The sequence below is a fragment of the Mesoplodon bidens genome, assembly GCF_964165515.1.
Source record: "Mesoplodon bidens genome assembly, chromosome: 1".
Taxonomy (NCBI): Eukaryota; Metazoa; Chordata; class Mammalia; order Artiodactyla; family Ziphiidae; genus Mesoplodon; species Mesoplodon bidens.
This window is the reverse complement of record NC_138176.1, coordinates 53,525,345-53,546,588: the sequence shown is the minus strand read 5'-3', so window position 1 is coordinate 53,546,588 and position 21,244 is coordinate 53,525,345. Positions and strand designations below refer to the sequence as shown.

General features: G+C 39.5%; 1 protein-coding gene across 6 annotated transcripts in view; it reads left to right on the top strand.

The window, feature by feature from the left end:
* The first annotated feature begins 528 nt into the window (after positions 1-528).
* Positions 529-21,244, top strand: part of CCSER2 (coiled-coil serine rich protein 2) — a 147,977-nt gene continuing 127,261 nt past the window's right edge. For 3 of the 6 annotated variants that reach the window (XM_081236817.1, XM_081236814.1, XM_081236815.1), the window contains exon 1: positions 531-757. The gene's annotated coding sequence lies outside the window, so the exon portion shown is untranslated. Of the gene's footprint in view, positions 758-16,007; positions 16,092-21,244 lie in introns of all 6 variants that reach the window. The other 3 variants (XM_081236816.1, XM_081236818.1, XM_081236819.1) reach the window with 3 other exon arrangements.

The window sequence follows — 21,244 nt, the reverse complement described above, 5'->3', positions numbered from 1 at the left end:
ATTTCTTCCCCTCAATCTCAGTAAGATCCGGCAGAGTGTTGGTTCTGGCATTACCCAGAGCAAGCACCGGAGGGCAGGTAACAGGGATGGACCTGAAAACACAAAATGTTAGATCTGTCCACTTCACCGAAATGTGGGAGAGGAGCCCATGTCAGTCCCAAAGCTAGACTACTCCTAACTTTTCGGGGTCAGGAGGTTTAGTTGACAGGTTTGACCGAGGTAAAGAGGCAAATGTTGGTCCAGGAGGCCGGCTATAGGTGGGTCAGCCACTAGGCTGGCGTCACAATTTGAGCGAAGGAAAGGCCTGAGTCAGGGGGCAGAGAGGCAAGGTCAGTGGAAGGGGGCGGGTCCTGAAGTGGGGGCGTAGCCTGGGAAAGGCTGGCGAGAGGGCGGGGGCGGTGCCAGAAATGGGCAGAAGCCGGAGTCAGGCGGCGGGGGCGGGCCCAAAGGCGGGGCCTAACCTCGTGAGGCTCGCGCCTGCGCAGGGCGTCCCGGGGGGCGGGGCTGCGCGCGCGCGGTTCGCGGGCCCCGGAGGGCGGAGTCCAGGCGGGCGCCGGCCGAGGGAGGGGGTGCGGGGGGTCTGGAGTCCAGCGTTCCCTCAGGCCGTGGACGTGATGCTGGCTGCTGTGGGTCGGGCGGCTGGGCCAGCGGGGATGTGACGGGCGGCCCCTCGCCTCACCTGCCGTCCTTTGGCCTGTAGGTCGCTGGGCGACCCGCAGCCGGGCCGCGGCTGAGGAGGCAGCGCGACCTCCGCACGGTGAGAGCCGGGGTCGGGGCGGGAGCAGGGGCCGGAGTCGGGGCGGGGCGAGCGCCCGCGGCAGCCCTGGGCAGGGGGCGCGGTCCGGGGCCCAGGTCCGGGCGCCCGGGATAGGGCCATGGCGTCCTCCGGCCTCCTGCCCTCCGGAGCGACCCTCTGGAGTCTCCGCGAGCCGCCTGAGGCCAGGCAGGCGTGGAGCGGGGAGGTCGGACGCCCCTCGCCCCTGGGGCTGTGACAGGTATATCGGGGCCCGTGGGCCGCTGCGGCTGCGGCCCTCTCTCTCTCAAGGAGAAATCAGGGCGAGGCTGAGATACCCAGTGATTTCAGAGCCAGGATGCTAGTGAGGGATGATAGGGAAAGTACCAAGGACCGGGGTGCCCCGAATGACTGTGGGTTTTTTTGTTTTTTTTTTAATTACTGGGCCCAAACAAAGACACACCCTAAACACATCCTGAGAGAAAACTTTGGTGGACCACACCGTTGCCATAGGTTCAGATGCTTCTTCTCTCTCCTTTTTAGACATCTGCTATTTTTATGCATATATATATATATTTTAATGCACCTACTTTTTTTTGTCAGGCAAAAGGAGAATGACTCCTTTGAGGGAGCATTTGACGGCTAAGCTTGAGTTTGAATTTCAGTAATTGCAAATTCATCTTTGTGGGCTACCCAGCCAGTTAGGCTTGCTGTTCCTAGACTAGGCCTGAACAGTGTGGAAATTACTGATGCAGGGACTCTTGGTAGTCCCAGATTGGAATGTCTGTGTCTCACTCCCATTGGTGAGATAAATGGAGCTTAGGCTTCCCAAAATAACCTTTTGAAAGGCATTTCTTTTCTCCTTTTTTTCCTGAGCATTAAAATATTAATGGAACCTATTAATTTTGCCAGTTTTTTTTCTTTTTTTCTTCTTAAGCATCATCTTTTAGACTAGTTTTAAAGAGAGTTTGGTTGTGGCACCTCTTCTTTAACCAAAAGGCATTTAGATACTCGCCTTCTGCAAAAGATGGTCACAAAAAACATGTCTTATCTGTAATCAGTATATGTATTATAAGGATATAAACATTCCTGAATAGTTTACCTGAAGTCAGTCTTAGATGTCATTACTGTTTGCCTCTCTTAATTTATTACTTAGTATCTTTAGTATTTTCTTATTTGCTAGTTTTCTTTAGTGTTCTCAACAATACTGATGTCAAATAATCTTTAGGTAAACACACACTTTCTTGAACCCTTTAGCTGTAATTCATACTGTTTTACTAAAGTGTTGTACTAATACGCCATAGTAAGAAACTGCTAGAAGCCATCCTGAACAGCAGGAACTCTCCATTTAAAAAAACACAACAAGGCAATTTATTGTACCTTTTCACATCCAGGCCTGCATTTTCTGTTTGTTGTCTTGACTCAACTTTGATTGGGGAAGAAGGGGGGACTTTGATTTCATGTTTAAAAGTCCGGCAGTGACTCTTCATAATCTGTATTTGATAAAAGTCAGAGTCCTTCACGATTTCTCGTACTTGTCTTTGTTTCTCATTTCATCTTCTACCATTTTGCCTGCCCTCTCTGAACAGACTACTTAGAGTTCTCTGAAGATGTCATCTTCCTTTGTGGTTTTACACTGTTGCTTCTATTGAGAATTCTTCTCCATCTAGTAAACAACTTGCCCTTCAAGACCTGACCAAATTATCACCTCTGAATCTTGTCCAGACATCTTATCTCACTTGTCTTCACTGATCCATTAGTACATCGTACATTCTGCAGTTAGTACTTGTCAGTTGGTAGTTAATGATTTGTTAATATGTCTGTGTCCACCAGACTTTTGGGCTTCTTAAGGGAAGGGACCTTTGCAACTCTAACACATGCTGTTTTATGGCACAGGTGCTCACAAACTGTTTACTGAATGAACTTTTGAGGAATGCTCCTAATCTTGAATATAGTTTATAGGTAAAGTATGTTAACTACCTCTTTCCGTGTTAGAAAACTTAGGTGACTGCACAAGGTACTTTAAAATTTCCAGGAATAAAGTCAAAATTGTTGTTGCTGGTTAGGAATGAAACCCCACTTATGACAGAAAAAAACCAATATGTTTTATGACACAAGAATAAAATGAATATGGCCAGTAAGTATTGCTGTTTCTTTAATTTAGGACTTTAAGACAAAGAAATTTGCCCAAGGTCATGCAGGTAGAAGGGGACAGAGCTGGGTTACAATCCAGGTCTTTTGACCATCTGTGTCCTTGCCCCCAGTTTCCTACTTCTAAGTCTTGTTTTATAATCAGAGTGGGAGATTTTGAGAGAGTTGGACGTATATTGGTTAAGGTCTATTAGTAGAATATTGAACTTGAAAGAATTCATAGATTATTTGTTTCAACTTTAAAAATTTTACCCATTAAATGACTGAAACCCCAAAGGGCAAGAAACTTACGTGAAGTTACTCAGAGTCACTTGTATCCCACATCTCCTGATGTCACACTTGTGTATTTTTCATTATTCCATGGTGCTTTGGGGGAAAATGAGGAAGTTGTCAATTTTTAGAGGGAGAGCAAATCAGCTTCCACTTTCAATCTCTTTGGCTGCTTAACTGCCTGCTGCTTCTAGGGTCTTAGAGCCCTTGAGGCTAAGAAACATGATGATTCATTTGAGGATGTGGGAGAAACCTAACCTCCACTATTCCATTCATCTGGGGTTTTTGACCTCATTGCTGGATAGAGTTCCCCTTAATAAGTGGCTTCTGCTCACCATATGGAGACCCCCACATACAGTTACCTTTTGATGGTAAAATGAGATTTAATAAAATAAGGTTACAGCTGGCTAATAGCATGGCTAAAATTACATGTATCGCTAGTCTGTACGTGAGAAGAGCCTATCTGATTACTTCTATGTGATAGGTTTTTTGGAAAAGAAAAATTGTGGTTTTATGCCTTTGAAAAGTTAGTTTTGAAATGTGTACTTCCTATGGGAGGCCTGATCAATTCCAGCAGACAACTTAATGGTCAGAGAAATAAGGAAAAAAAAAATAAACTTAAAATATTCTCTTATTCATTTCTCATCATATATACATGATTTTATACTGTAATCACAGCATAAATATAGTTCAATATTTGCCTTCATATTTAATGTTTTCTTACTGCTATAGTTTTTATATATCTAAATTATTATAGTGTTACAATAAGTTGATTTATTTACTTATTTATAATGATTGGACACCTAAGCCGCTTCCCAGTTTTCACGGGATGCAGTTAACATGGAGATGTCCTTTGTTTTGCTTCTTTCCTTTAGGCTAAAGCCCCAGGAGGGGGATTATAAGGTCAAAAGGTATGAAGGTTTTTGTCACTTTTGAAAAATATTGCTAGGTTTGTTTCTGAAAGGTAGTATTTTTTTTTTTACTGCTTCCAGCAGTTTGGTTGACTAGTTTTATGTTTTACAGGCTTTTGTTTTTAACTTTTTTTTTTTTTCAAATGGGTATAAGGGTACCTGCTGTCTAAGATCACTATTCACAATAGAAAAGGAAGTGCAGTATTTCTCTCATTTTATTTTCTCCTTTGTATGAATTGTTTGTCCTTTGCCCATAAATTTATTGGACTCTTCTTACCAATTTTCATTAGTACCTAGCATCATAAATATATTATTCTCTTGAAATATGTTTGTGCTCTGTTTTATTTTTATTGTTGTAGACTTTGCAGTTTTAAAATTATTAAAATCATTGACAGCAACAACAACAAAAAAACTAAAAAAAAATCATTGACAATTTTTTGTGTGTGATTTCATCTTTTGATTGTGAGGTCTAAGAACAAATGTCACTCTACCATCTGATGCATATTTTTATTTTCTTAAGCTTCTATGGTTCTTTTTGTTATATGTATATATCTTTAACAATAATATATGCAATTGAGATTGCATTTAATTTTTGTGGATTTTATACTATAGAGAATCACATTCTTATAAATATGTAAGTGAGTTTCCATTGGTAAACTGCTGCCTTTTTTCTTCTTGAACTTGAAGAGGAAACAAAGCAAAACAAAACTAACCTAGTTTTTTTAATAAATGGATACTTGTTTTTTAATAAATTATAGTAAATTTAGGCAAAAATTTCATGAAAGCAGTTTTTGGTTAATTGAAGTTTTTGTTGTTTCCGTATTAACTAGAAGATCATTTCTGATTTAACTTTTATTGTTAATCATTCTAAAATGTACGAAAATAAAACCTTGGTTATCTTCTTCCTTTGGGAGTAGGACATTCTAGACAGATGAGACAACCCTGGTGTAGTAATTAACATTGATTGAGTGCTGGTTACTTTGCTGGTACTTGGATAGAATTTCTTACTTAATCCTCATAACAACCCTAAGATGTAGGTTCTTTTCATATCCTCATTTTGCAAATGAGAAAGAGAAGTAAGGTGACCCGCCAAAGGTAACACAGCTAGGAAACATCGGAACTAGAACTCAAACAGCCTGCTTTTAAAGGGCTCTATTTGAAAAGTATATTATATTACCTTATTTTCTCTGCTAAGGATTTGAACGTTATCTCTTAGGTACTGGAAAAATATTAGATGTTTCAAAGCAAGGGGATGATATAGTATGTTATATCTTTTAGGGAGATGGCTGATGTGGCAAAGTGGAAATATATTGAATTGTGTTTCTGATAGGAAGTCGTTGAAATAGGTCTAATGAGAAATGAAGCCTAAACTGCAAGTTGGAAGTGGAGATCAGGGGTATTATGGAAAGCTATGGGGCTTAGTAACTGATAAGAGAGTGGGAAGCTGGAGTGTTGATTTCCACGTTATCAATTAGGGTAATGACAGATGAATATGCGCTCACAGCACTTTGTTATATTTCTTTCATAGCATTGACTGTGATTTACTGTACCTAACTTAGTGACACATCTACCTCCCCCACTGGGTTATGTACTTGTCAAGGACAGGGACTGAGTAGAAAGCATGAGCTAATACAGGATGAGCTAATTCAGGAAGATGGCAAGAGCCTGAACTGGGGGTAGGAGACACCAAATCACCAAAATCAAAAAGTGGCTGGAGGAAGAGAAGCTATAGAGAGTGATAGTTGTCAGAGAGAAGGGGGAAGAGCCATCAGCGCAGGATTAGAAGAGGAGCCTTAAGGACAGGGAAGTATTAGCACAGAAGTAAACACGGAATGCTACCTCACGCTACAAACAGTTTTGGTTCGTGTGCCCTACTGTGATTTGCTGATGGCCAGTGGCTGTATGGCGTTAAATCATCTTTCCTTTGTTACTGACCTCCCCCCCCCGCCCCCTTTCTCAGAGTATCCTGTGCCCACTTTTAGCTTCTACCATCTTCTTGCTACAGGTGCTGATGCTGGGGCGTGACTCAGCCTATAGAGAGCAACCAATCAGAACGCTCCTTTCTTTTTAAGTGAATTGACCAATCAAGAGTATGATAGGTGCAATCTCTGAGTTTTTAACTCTTCTCTGCTGAGTTGATTGCCTTTGAATGCCCGCAGAGTTACCTCTCTGACTTCTAATTGGTTATTTTGAGATTTGAAGCCATTGGGAAGCCAGAGAATTCTTAAAGCCTGCATCCATGAAAGTGAAAGATTTTCACCTTTTCCGTGCTGATCAGTAAGTTAGTTTGAAAATATTTAGATCATCTTTGAGGATTGTTGAACTTAAGAATGCCCCAGGACCATCATTCCAAATAATTAAGAATCTCTCTTCTCTTTCTATAGTTCTGTCATTATCTAAGGTGTGGGAATTTGTTTTAAATTTTAAGTTTCCTCGGTCAGTTCGTAACTTCATGTCTGTTTTTCGAAGAGTCACTTAGAAAAGGAATTTGTGCATGATTTCTTCTGCTACCTTTTGCTTCAGAGCATCGTTATCCTTCACTGTCTGTGTTGTCCTTCCTTGTGTTCATCTGCCCAGTTTCTTCTGTACTTGGTAAGTAGAATAGGAAGGGGGGAAAAGAGAAAAAATATGGGTAATTATTCCTCTCCCCCGCTTTTCCATGGTTGTTACCACTCTTCCCTCCCCCGTTACTGCTCTCAGCTGTCCATTTTGGCATGGTCTCCTGCGCCATCTCTTCAATTCTATGTATGGTAATGGGAGATGCAAGACAGCTCTTTAGCTGAGGAATGCTGGATTTCTCAGGGTTTTGGTTCTTCTGTGGTCTCTGTTTTGGTGTCATATCGAAGAGCCCAGGTGACATCTTGTATCTTAACAGGTGCTTTCTATTTCCTGGCAATCTACCTCTCTTTAAAATGGAAAAAAATAAATCCAGGTCCTGTTTCTTTGAATTCTCTCTCTCTCTCTCCCTCCCTCTCTTTCTCTCTCTCTCCCCCTCTCCCCCTCACCACACACCTCCCTCCCCCCATATCAAGATACCACATCTCTTGATGACAGATACCCTAGTGCATACACTAGAGAAAATGAAGATAGGCAGACACCAGAAGGTACTTTGAATTGTTGTTGTCATCACATTAATGATATTTGGTTGCAGCCTGAGTGCTTTGGGGAAATTTGAGAGCTTTCTCTGACCATTATGTCTTGGCAGCCAGTGTTAGGGTTGGGAGTTAAAATTTTCTCAGAAGACCATACCTTAGAAAAGCAGGGTCTATTCATAACAGCTACTTAAGTGTGTAGAATGGGTCTGGTAATATTTTGGTCTAACTTGGTAGGCCAACTTACAGGAAACATATCCAGGTGGTATTTCTTTACAGGGAATAGGGAGGCAGGGATGACCATTTCTTCTTCCTTCTTTTATTTTTATTTAAACATTTTATCTCAAGCTTATTTTCTTTATTTTAAGATAGTCTGGACTTGTCAGCCCTTATTTATTATTGGCATCAGCTAGACTTGTAGACTTGGCCATTGTTGTGGCCACTTTTGCAGTTGACGTTTTTTTCACTACTTGAGGATATCTACACTGTAAGTTTCCTCAACCCAGGCTTTGAGACCAGATCTTGAATCTGGATTTTCCTCATTCATGCCATCTTTCCATTCAACAAATACCAGCTGGGCACTTGCTAGTAATGGTGCAGTGAAGAAAACACATTTTCTGACCTTGTGGAACTTATATTCTAATAATAAGATACAGAAAATAAACAAGTATGTATGCAATATGTCAGCTATTATACTGCTGTGGAAAAAAACAAAGCAACATAATGTGGAAAGAACACACGGGGGATGCTGCAGTGATCAGTGGTGAGCAGAGATGTGGAAGAAATGAGGTTGTGATCTAATTTGTACAGATATTAACGGAGAGCATTTGAGGAAGATGGAATAAGAGTGCAGATGTCTTTTGTCTGAAGCATGCTTGTCCTGTTTGAGGAGTCATAAGTAGATGATTGGAGGCCTTGTGAGGAATGATTGGTGGAAGACGAGGCCAGAGAGATGGGTGAGGGGGCCAAAGGGATGGTAGTGGGAGTGCAAAATAGATCATATATGGCCTCACAGGCCAATGGAACTTTTTGGCTTTTACCCTGAAAGTGGGAAGCCATCGATGGATTTTGACTTGTTTTAAATAGACCTTTCCACTGCTGTGTAGAGAATGTCATAGGCGGGGCATAATGAAATAATTCAGCAGGCTTCAGCAATAATGCCAGGTGGGAGATGATGGTGATTTTAGGCAGGGTTAGGAGAAGTGCTCACAGTCCATTTTGAAGGCAGAGCCAACAGAATTTGATGGTCGATTGGATGTGGGTTGTAGGTTTTGACCTGAACAACTGAAAGAATGGAGTTGCCGTTTACCGAGATGGGGAAGACTGCAGGAGAAGCAGGTTTTAGGGGGAAGTAATGAGTTCAGTTTTGGATATGTTAGCAGCCCAAGTGGAGATACTGTCTAGACAGCTGGGTATACATGAGTCTGCATTTCAGTTCAGAGGAGGGGCTGGGGATATAAATTTGAAGTCATTGGCATAGAGATAGTATTTAATACCATTAGAACTGATTAAGATAATCTAGGAAGTGAGTGTGACTGGAGAAGTCAGAGACTTTGCCTTGGGGTCCTCTAATGAGAGAGAGGGACCTGGAGAGAGAGTTAGTGCTAGAGCTAAAAAATGAGAGTAAGAAGCACCCTCCAAAGGAGGAAAATTAAGAGTGAGTGGTTATCTCTGAAGCCAAGTGAAATGTTTTAAGAAGGGGGAAGTGAGTGATCAGTTGTGTTGGCTGCAGTTAGATCGACGACTAAGATGTGACTTAGATTTAACGATATGAAAATCATTGGTGGGAATTCCTTGGAGGTCCAGTGGTTAGGACTCCGCGCTTCCACTCACTGCAGGGAGCATGGGTTCGACCCCTGGTCAGGGAACGAGGATCCCTCATTCCTCGTGGTGCAACCAAAAAAAAAAGGAAAATCATTGGTGACCTTAAGCTGTTCATGGTGGATTAATGGAGATGAAAACTTGATTGGAGAGGGTTTAAGAGGGACCTGTAGGAGAGAAGTTGGAGACAGCCAATTTTTTCAAGGAGTTTCATCTGAAACTGAGGAAAAACAGGGTGCTGGCTGGAGGGGATGTGGAGTCAAGGAATTTTAATTTTTTTGAAAGATGGGTGCTTTTCTAGTATATTTGTAGCTGATGGAATGACCCAGTGGAGAGAAAAAAAATTACAGGAGCTATTTCTTTGAAAAATAAATGAAATTAATTTTATCCTTAACTGTGACCCTAAGGTCTGGCATTATCATATATGTGTCCTTATGTACTGACCTATTTTTTTTTCAAATGAAGACAGTAGCTAGTGGAGATAGGTATTAAAGAACATTCCTTCCCCCTAATTTGGTGAATTTTCATCAGTTCAAAATTGTTGTTTTTATATGTGGGTAACAAAATTTTTAGTGAATTATTAGGAATCCGTTAAATAATCTTTGTTGTTGTTGTTATTGACCAGTTTTTCTCTGGTAACTTTTTACTGATTATCATTTTCAGTAGTTTTGCACAGTGCTAGTAGCCATGTGGTAGGTTCTAAATTTGGATTTGGTAATCTCTGCCTGCTATGGTAGTTTTATTATGAAGTATCTTTTTTAAAAAGAAAAAAAAATTTTTAAATAAAAAAACCCTTTTAAATTAAAGTATAGATGAAGTACTTCTAAGGGGAAAATTTGGTGGCCACTCTTCCCCCCCCCCCTTTTTTTTAATGTCCCTGATTGCACTTTTACTGTAATTGCTTCTGATTATTGAGTTGTTATCGGAGATGAGTTCTGAAACTCATGGTTCAAAGCCCATATTACAGTTACAGCACTTTATGTACCTCTTTCTGTGGTTCATTTATGTTTCGAGTAGGTAGTTGTCAGTATTTAGTGCTGGAGCGTTATTGCAATTGCTTCTTAATCTTCAGTTTTCCTCGAGATTTTCTTCCCGTAGCCACTGCTACTGACTTTTGGATTTCTGAAACAAGTTTTGTTATTGCTTAAAAATCTTCTGTGGCTCTGTTTTTTGCTTCTGCATCTCCTGCCTGCACTTGCACTCTGCCTTAGGGGATTTGTAGTACTCCTTAGGGCATTCTAATGCACATCTGATGTTTCTTACCACAGGACTATAGGATAAGGGTCAAATTCCTTATCAGTGAACAGAAAGTCTTCCATGAGCTGTGCCATGACATCTCTCATGTTTCCATGAAGATGAGAAACTCTTTTTGACATCTCCATGCTTTTGCACATACTATTCCTTTTGTTCCAGAATACCATTCAGCTTCTTAGCTATCTTGTTAAATCACTTCATCTTTTAAAAAGCCCAACATAGGTGTCTCCTCTTCCAGGACAGCTTCTAGGTCTATTTTCATCATGCCTCCTCTACCCATCCACCATTATATTCTCTGTTCTGTGTTACCTGTGTTTCTTTACATTTTGCAGTGACTTTGTTGTAGTATTTGCTGTATGTTACTTTATTTGCTTTGTGTCTGGTCCCCCTTGTCCCAATGCAAACTGATAGTCACTCAATAAATATCTTTGAATGAATGAATAAATGAAGCAAGTAATTATTTAGTATTGACCCAGTTTTTTTGTTTTTTTTAAACAAATTTTATTTATTTATTTTTGGCTGCGTTGGGTCTTCATTGCTGTGGGTGGGCTTTCTCTATGCTGCGTGTGGGCTTTCTCTAGTTGCGGCTAGTGGGGGCTACTCTTCATTGCAGTGCGTGGGCTTCTTATTGCAGTGGCTTCTCTTGTTACGGAGCATGGGCTCTAGGTTTGTGGGCTCAGTAGTTGTGGCTCTTGGGCTCTAGAGCACAGGCTCAGTAGTTGTGGCGCATGGGTTTAGTTGCTCTGCGGCATGTGGGATCTTCCCGGACCAGGGTTCGAACCTGTGTCCCCTGCATTGACAGGCAGATTTTTAACCACTCTGCCACCAGGCAAGCCCTATTGACCCAGTTTTGATTGACCTATTTGGTTGGGCTTTTACATCAATTTAATTTTTACAGAATATGCAATAAGCAATTCAGATAGCATTCTTAAAGATAGAGTCATACCCCCAAAGTGTCTTAGGAAATTGGTATTTTGTCAAATATTTGTTCTTATGAGCAAATAATAAGATTTTTTGATGATTTCATGATGTATCTCAAAATTCTCTTTTTTGTTTGAATATCTGAATGCAGTTTACCCTTGAACAACACAAGTTTGAACTGCATGGGTCCACTTATGTGTGGAATTTTTTTCAAGAGTAGATACTATAGTACTACAGGATCTTAGCTGGTGAAATCTGTGATGCAGAGGGACCAAGTATAGGGAGGGCTTACTGTAAGTTGTACTTGGATTTTTGGCTGCGTGGAGGGTTGGCACCCCTAATCCCTATGTTTTTTTTTTTTCCTTTTGTGGTTTCATTTTTTGCTGTTTGATATTTCTATTTGAATGTTGTCCTTAGACACTTCTCATCCTAAATATATTTCAAACTCATTTCCTAAACTTGATCTTAACTTCTCCATTAGTGTTTTCTGTATTACCATCTTGTAGTCACTTAGGTTTCTCTGCAGTAACTTTAAGTCCCACTTGTATATTTTATCATTACTGAGTTCTATTGTAACTCAACAAAAATTTTTTGGCCTCTTCCTGTGTTCCTGTTTTGTTAGTTCTAGTAATGAGAGGCTGAATAAGAGAGGGTCCCAGTCCACAAATGATTATGATGCAATGTGATGAGTATAATAATATGATTACTTTAAAAAATTTATTTTATTTTATTTTGTTTCTGGCTGCGTTGGGTCTTCGTTGCTGTGCGTGGGCCTTCTCTAGTTGCGGCGAGTGGGGGCTACTCTTCGTTGCAGTGCATGGGCTTCTCATTGTGGTGGCTTCTCGTTGCAGAGCATGGGCTCTAGGCGTACGGGCTTCAGTAGTTGCGGCCAGCGGGCTCAGTAGTTGTGGCTCGCGGGCTCTAGAGTGCAGGCTCAGTGGTTGTGGCGTACAGGCTCAGCTGCTCTGCAGCATGTGGGATCTTCCCAGACTAGGGCTTGAACCTGTGTCCCCTGCATTGGCAGATGGACTCCCAACCACTGTTCCTAATTGTTAAATCCTGAGTGAACCATTTAGCTGATTGTGCCCATGTTCTCGGCACCGTCTTTTTCTTGGCTTCCATGATATCACTCTCTCCTGTTTCTTTTTCTTACCTCTTCTTTCTCAGCTATCATTACTAACTCCTGTCCCTTAATGTTCATGTTTTCCAAGGTTTCAGCCTGACTTTTTTTTTCTTCATTGTTATGCTTTCTTGAACACATTATTTTTTGTTATCTCATATCTGTGTTCTTTTATCCACCCTAGTTTCTCTCTTGAGCATTCCAGTCCTTAAGTTTGCTATTTAGAATGCCTACCTGATAGTTCAGCAGAAAACCTGAAATTTAAAACATCAAAAATTAGTACGTGGTCTTCTCCAGACTTATGTATTCACTTCATTTCCTGCCATGGTTAGTGATGCTGCCAGTCACTCAGTTACCCAAATTATAAACCTGAGAATCATCTTGACTTCTGTTCATTTTCCTTTGCCTGTCAAGTTCTGCTGATGGAGCTTTTCCTTCTCCATTCCCCTTACTGTTTTCTTGGGCCAGGCTCTAATATCCTGAGTAGAGCATTGTAAAAAAAAAACAAACCCTTTGAAAGTAATTCTTCTGCTTGGTCCTGGGTATTCTACAGGAAATGCATGTTGGTTGTATCCAGTAGGAATGTCAAAGGCAAAATAATTTTGGATCTGCCACCCTAGAATAGTGCTTGAACCATTAAAGGTCAATTTCCTAAATATCTCTGTTAGATGATATTGTTAAGAAGTAGTTTATGCTTTTTACAAGAAATTTGCTTAGGAGTTAAGAATATGATTTGTAAGGATTAGTGGGGAAAAGCAAGAAAAGATATATGGGTAAGTCCCAGAAGTGCTCTTATAGGACATTTTCTTAATGAGCTAGAAGAGAGATTAAAACTTTGAAAGTAACACTTGGTGCTTTGTGCCCAAATGCCAGTTAAAGAGCAATTAAGTATAAACCTGCTTTCCACTTATACCAAACCACCCAAGGATCTGTGACCATACTACTATCTTTCAGGACTCCTTACCAGTCTTGGTACCATACTACCCCTTGGCTCAAAATGCCCACTCACCCACCTTGATCCACCTTGGGAACTCTCTCTGAAGACTTTTTCCTTTCTTAGCTTAACTCTTAAGCAGGAAGATCTTGAGGTTGTGAATAGATGAAAATAGGAGCTTTAGTGTGGGGAATTGTAAGCTAATATATTTGAGTAGTACCTTGAAGAAATGCTGTTTAAACTGTCAGCTAATACCCAGAAGAGACTCCTGATATCATTGTTGCATGTTCCTGGAAGATGCGGGCCTAATATGGTGATGCTGCAGATGTGGTAACATAATCCCTGTACCTCTGCATCATCTAATGTGATTCATAAGCACAAGTCGTTTAGTATTGAATCGCCATTTTCTGAACCCAGATATAGTCATAGAAGAGCTCTTTAGTTACTTGAATTTTGTCTTGGTTTGCTAACAGAACTTGTAATATTTTGTAGAATTTGTCTTGCTTGTTACATTTAAAGAAGTCCAGGGCTTCCCGGTGGCTCAGTGGTTGAGAGTCCCCCTGCCGATGCAGGGGACACGGGTTCGTGCCCCGGTCCGGGAAGATCCCACATGCCGCGGAGCGGCTGGGCCCGTGAGCCATGGCCGCTGAGCCTGCGCGTCCGGAGCCTGTGCTCCGCAACGGGAGAAGCCACAACAGTGAGAGGCCCGCGTACGGCAAAAAAAAAAAAAAAAAGAAGTCCAAATTTGCAGAAGAAAATATTTTAAAATTTGATCCTTTATATTCTGGATGATTTACCACTATTTCAAAATAATTGAATTTTACATGTTGTGAATATTTTGCAAAAGTATTAAGTGTATTTTTATTAGCCTTTGCTGTTGCTACATTGTGATCTTTGTTTACTTTTCTGATAATTGTAGAGTTTATGAGGCTGGCAGTATATCCTCACCTGGAAATTATCTTGGAAAATCGATTTGAGCATTCTGTATTGTAGCATTTTGAAGTTTAGAGTGGGGTGTGTATATCATTTTGGCTTATATTGTTCTGCCTAGGGACCTCCCTTGTGGAGGAGGTAAGAAAGAAAGGAAAAAGTCTTCAGAGAGAGTTCTCAAGGTGCCCAGGGTGGACCAAGGTGGGTGAGTAGGCATTTTGAGCCAAGAGGGTAGTATGGTACCAAGACTGGTAAGGAGTCCTGAAAGATCATAGTATGGTCACAGATCTTTGGGTGGTTTAATGTAAGTGGAAGGCAGGGTTTATTAGGTAGTTATGGGAGAGAGCTGCTGCAAAGGAGTAAAAGCCAGATTTTGAAGGCTTTTGTAATCTTAGCTGCATTTTCTTACTGTCTGTTTGGCTATGGACAGATCATGTGATTTTTCCAAGTTTCATTTTGCTTAAATCTGGAAAATAAGAATAATGAAAATATCTACACTGTAGGATTGTTGTGAGATTTAAATGAGGTAATACAGGTACCTGGCATACAACTTCTCAGCAGCTGTCACCTGCTGTTGTTAGTACTGTTTTAAGGTGTTTGTTCTTTGGAGGACCACTGAAGAATTTTAAATTGAAGAGTGACATGATCAGATTTATGGTTTTAAATATCAACTCTGGGAAAACTATAGGGATGAATTGAAGGGGAAGAAACTGAAGGTAGGGAATTAAGGAAATTTATGCTAGAATACTGGCTCTAGATGATAAGATTCTAGATTAAGAAATGAGGTAGTGTTGGAGAACACAAGACAGAGTTGAGAATTATTACAAATTGACATGCGCATTGTATTCCACGAGTTGGAGAGATCTAAAGGAAACTAGGAGAGTAGACAGCCATCATATAGACAGAGTACCTAGATGAGTAGGAAACATTGTATTCTCCTACTCATAATAAGAGAGTGCAGAAGAGGATGGTTAGAAGCAAGTACTTGCCATTGCCAAGGAACTAATGACTGAGCTGGGTTGCCTGCTGTTCCCCAGATGGGGCTGGAGGGTTTGGGCAACTCTGGATGAGTCCAGAGCAGTAACTTTGGGCAGCACACGGGGATTATATGCCAAGTGTCAGGAAGCTCTCATGAGTGGAGGAGAGAAATGACGTAGACCACAAGTAGATCTTAAGCAGTACCAGGCATGAAATAGAGAAAGAGCTAGTTCCTAAGGGGTTGGAAGGACAAACTGACAGTTTTGTGGTATATTTGGATTTTCTAAGTACTAAAAGAGGATCAAGCCCCACTAAGGACTCACCTAAGTTTTGTTAATTTTACAAGCCCAGAAGTATCCTTCAAGCATTTGGTATTTTAACATTTGATAGTGAGACATTTTGCAGTATTACCATGTAGTCATTTTGGGTAAGGATGTATTTCTACTTTATAGTTTCGTTTTTGAAGTACTTTATGTGTATTCTCGTTTAATCATATTGTGTCTGGCAAGTTTAATTGTAGTATTTGAAAACTACCTTTCACAGTAAAATGATTAGTTTTTAATTTGTTTACTAAGTTGCTTATTCTTACCTGACATAATTTTACTTAAAGTTTCTTTCATAATAGAGAAAGTTCTGTCTAGAATATTATGATATGTATTTTCTTGTCACTGAAGCGTTCCTTGCGTTGTATTGACCAGTTGCCAGCGTAGGTTAAATATAAATGTACTTTGATTTTAAGGTGTGGTTGATACTCAGGCCTCAGCCTTTAGCTTTTTTTTAGTCATAGTTTATGAAATTATTATTTGTTATTGAAGTAGTTATGAAATTATTATTTGTGTTACTGAAGTAAACACGATTTGGGGATTGTGCATAGTGTTATTAATATTTTCAGTTCTTTATCAGAAACGCCTAGTTGCTGTGTCTTATTTGTTATGGAACTAGAGGAAGACTCTTTCTACATACTGCTATGTCCAAGGTAAAGAAAAAAACCAAAACACCTTTTTACTAGAATTGTAGTCATAACATATTTAGATTCTTCAGTAACTTTTATTTCTTCCCTCAGCTTTTACTGAGTGTTTTTTCCTACATCTTTAAGAATTAAAAAAACCTAAATATGTTGTGGTCCTTGTTTTTATTTTTATTTTTTTTGCGGTACGCGGGCCTCTCACTGTTGTGGCCTCTCCCGTTGCTCCGGACGCGCAGGCTCAGCGGCCATGGCTCACGGGCCTAGCCGCTCCGCGGCATGTGGGATCTTCCCAGACCCGGGCACGAACCTGCGTCCCCTGCATCGGCAGGCGGACTTTCAACCACTGCGCCACCAGGGAAGCCTGTGGTCCTTGTTTTTAAGGAGCTTCCAGTCTAGTAGAGAAAGCAGAACACATGTAGACATGATTTTTAAAATAAAATAGTGTGATAATTGCTGACTTAGAGAGGTATGGGAATGTTTAGGAGGAACACTTAATCTAGGTAGAGAACACATGATCATGCTGATTCTACAGTGAGGTTTATTGCTGTATGTTACATGAAAAGAGAAGATACAGAAGCAAAGAGCTGTCATCTAGCAGCCTGATATAGATCAGGACATAGGACATAGAACATTCCAGAGAGCAGAAATATAGACATTGTACTTCATGTGAGATTGCAGATTGCAAAAAAGCCTGTTCTAGTCCTCACCTCTTGTCATGCCATATCTCTGTAGAGCTGTTGTGTATGTTTCTTGTCTACCTGATGGAGACACTACTCTGGATAATGGAAAAGACAAGGTGGCTTGATGGGGGGAAATACAGATGAGATAGGTTGAAAAGAATTGGAAATATCTAGCATGAATAAGAAAAATCTAGGGCTGACTGCTTAAAATTTTTTTTTTAATTTGGAAATTATTTCATACTGAGAAAAGTTACAAGAATATGAGTAGTACAAAGACTGAGTAGTCTTTATTCAGATTCACCTGTTGTTAATATTTTATGCCATTTGCTTATCATTTGCTCTGTCACACATGTACACATATATGTATATATATACATATGTCTGGATACATGTATATGTTCTTGCACATGCACACATGTGCGAAGCATTTGAGAATAAGTTGCATACATCATGATACTTTACCCCTAAATACTATGACATGTACTTCCTAAGAATAGGGGTTTTTAAAAAAATGTATACTACTCAGCCTTAAAAAGGAACGAAATTGGGTCATTTGTTGAGACGTGGATGGATCTAGAGACTGTCATACAGAGTGAGGTAAGTCAGAAAGAGAAAAACAAATATCGTATATTAACGCATATACGTTGAACCTAGAAAAATGGTACAGATGAACCAGTTTGCAGGGCAGAAATTGAGACACAGATGTAGAGAACAAACGTATGGACACCAAGGGGGGAAAGCGGCGGGGTGGTGGTGGTGGTCGTGTGATGAATTGGGAGATTGGGATTGACATGTATACACTGATGTGTATAAAATGGATGACTAATAAGAACCTGCTGTATAAAAAAATAAATAAAATAAAATTCAAAAATTCAAAAAAACATGTGACCATGGTACAAACTACTTCACTGAATTTAACATTGATAAAATAATTTAATCTACCATTTGTAATCCAATTTTTAAAAAATTGACCGAGTCTCTTTTATAGCATTAATCCCCTTCCACAGACTGCCTTTTAAAGAGCAAAGAATGAATAATGAGAGATTTTTGGTAGCATCATGGAGACTTAAAAGTTGGAGTCCCCTTTTATTCCATATCTGTCTTTCCCCCAGTCTTTGCATCTCAGAAAATGGCAGCACCATTAGAACAACCATTAGTTGTTGCATTTAACCTATCATCAAGTGCTATAGCTCCTATCTCCCCACCCCCCCCATTCACCTTGAACTCCTTTATTCCTTTCTGTCCATCTACTTCAACCTGCCTATCCGTCATTTCTCATCTGGATTCCTCCCTACCTAGCTTAACTGATTTCCCTGCTTCCATGTTTTCTCCCTTCCAATTCATTCTCCACATAACAGCTGGAATAATCTTTTAGGAATGAAAATCAGATTGTGTCACTCTCTTGCTTATGACCTTCAGTGCCTTTTCATTGCGCCAGAGTGCTAGCTCCTCTTAGTACAAACTAGATATTATCCCTCTGAGATGGCTTCCTTGATGCCCAGTCTGCTGTTTTCTGCTATAGCATTTCATTGTTTTCCTTCATAGGATTTAGGATTCATAATTATTCGTTTACTTGTGTGTTTTTGTTTTTTTCTTTTTCTGTTTCTTGCACTAGACTGTAATTGCAAAAACCATACGGGCCATGTCTGTTCTGTCAACTTTTGTATACCTAGTACCTAGCATATTGCTAGGATCATAGTTAGGTCATTAATAAATATTTGAATACACTAGTAAAAGGAAACCTGGGAGGTTATGTAGTTCTACTGCCCACCCAGTATGAGTCTGCACTATCTCTGGCAAGTGATTATCTAGCTTGTTTTTGAATGCTTTCAGAGATGGACAGCTTAGTGTTTTATGTAGTAGCCCATTACCTTGTTGAGTAAATTTTGACAGTTTGAAAAGTTTTCATTATTTTGGACTGAAAATACGTTTCTGTTATTTCCATCCATTGATCCTAGTTCTGCCTCTTTTTGACACCTTAAGCTACTTGACAGCAATAATAATATAGTCTCATGGTCTTGCTAGGCTAAAACATTTGTAATTACTTTGCTTTTCATCATGTAAGGTGGTTCTTCACCTGTACCCCAGGGTAACCCTAAAAGTGGTATACTGAAAGATAAAGATGTTCATAATTGGTCCAGTAATTTGTGGTAAAATAATTTATAGCATATAAATTCAGTGTAATATATTGTAGCAATTAAAATAACTATAACTATAGAAATGTGGGAAATATTTATAAAATAATGATATTTAAAAAGTAGAATACTGTATCTAGATATTTATCATAGCCGACTTTGGTGTGTAGATGTAATTGAGAAGGGAAATAAAGTAATGAGAACAGTTGTGTTAGGGTAGTGGATTATAGGAAGAAGTTTTTAAATAAAAACTAGCAATAGTTTATAGTAATAGTTTAATAAGAAAGGAGAAAATGTACTGCTCATAATGTCATTCCAACAAGTGTTAAGTGAGACTTCAGTAATCTGCATTAACTCCTGATTTACATGATGCATTTCTTTTAGTGTAGTCTAAGATTGCCTGTGTGTGGCCTTATCACACTGTTAACTCTTTTGAGCTCATCAACTAAAATTGCTAAAGTTAAACTAAGGCCCCAAATTTATTTCCTTGAGATTTAAAAACATTTTAATTTTTCTGCAGTAATGTATCAAATTGGCGTGGAGACCTGAAATAGACTGAATGGCTTGAGGGATTGTTCAGGGTATTCTTTCCTGTCTAAATTATTTCTTGAAGGTACCAAAACCTTAGACTGCTGGTATATTATTTGAATGTTTTCTACCAATACTACAATTCCTACTATCCTGAAATAGGTTACTATTTTAATATTTTCAATTAAAACTAATAAGTGGTAATTGTAACTAAAGTTTAGAAAGTTTTTTCTGAGAAGCTTACTTATATACTATAACTAGCATATTTAAAAGCAAACTTAAAAATAACTCCATACTTTGTTTTTACAGAGAAAAGTCTTTAGAATTGAATTATAGTAATTTTCAAACTTAAAGATGTTTATTTAATACTTGGAAAGCTATTTTCTCACAAAACCATTATTTTATGTTTGTCAACCCAAAATAATAGACAGTAACACCCTTGGATATTAGTAATTAAATCCAGAAAATAAAATTGATTGAAATTATGCTTTTTAATTGATATGTGAAGAAAATCAAGTTTTGTTAGATGAACATTAAGGAGATAGGTGGACATTTAAAAAGAATGAGGAGCTTGAGAGCAGGATTTCTGTGTTACTGTTCTTTGTATCTAGTAATTTTCTGTAAATGGTTGTTGAGTGAATTCTGAAAGAATTTCTAGGTAAGAATTTCTACAAATTTCTAGAATTTCTAGGTTTCTTTTCTGTGTTAGAAAAGCTGGCTCTGTGGTCAACAGACTCTGAGTGGAAATTCTCTTAACTTCTCTGGACTCAATTTCCTATATGATCTGTAATTTCCCAATTCCAAAGTTCTGGTTTATTAAATTTAAAGTACACTGTATGACAGAGTGGCATTTTTAAGCATATAGAGATTGTTAATAACACTTTTATTTATTATATCTAATTTTACTTTAAAATCTTTTTCATGATAAGAAGCCATTTTTAACTGTTTATCTAATTTTCAAGGCTTATCTGTCTTCCTCAGGCACGTTTTGTGATTTATAAGTGGAGTGAAAATAAACAGGATTTTTTTAAAATTTATTTTTGGTTGCGTTGGGTCTTCGTTGCTGCATGGGGGCTTTCTCTAGTTTTGTCAGGTGCGGGCTACTCTTCGTTGTGGTGCACAGGCTTCTCACTGCGGTGGCTTCTCTTGTTGCAGAGCACGGGCTCTAGGCGGCGCGGGCTTCAGTACTTGTGGCTCATGGGCTCTAGAGAACAGGCTCAGTAGTTGTGGCGCACAGGCTTAGTTGCTCTGCGGCATGTGGGATCTTCCCGACCAGGGCGCGAACCCGTGTCCCCCGCATTGGCAGGTGGATTCTTAACCACTGCGCCACCAGGGAAGTCCCAACAAGAGGATTTTTTGTTTTTTTTCTCTGAAGTAGTAACTGGGCAAGAATTTGAAAAGACAGAAGGAGAGATGGATAAATACTTGGTTTTTAAGTTTGTGTATAAGATTGTGCTGTCCATTATGGTAGCCTCTAGCCACGTGTAGCTTTTAAATTTAAATGAGTTAAAAGTAAATAAAAATAAAAATTTATTTCCTTAGCTACTGTAGTCATATCCTAAGGCTCAAGAGCCACTTGTGGTTAGTGGCTACTGTATTGGACAGGGCAGATATAGAACATTTCCGTTATTGTAGAAAATTTTATGGATAGTGCTAGAATAAGAGATTGTATGGAATGGGATTACTCACGAGAGTGGAGACAGACAAAATGGTGACTTGTGTGCATACATTCCTTTTAAGCCTAAAGAGGCTAAATTTTGAAAGTGGGGTGAGGGAGAGGAGGTGTGTGAACAGGGCCCCAAAGACATACAATTTACAC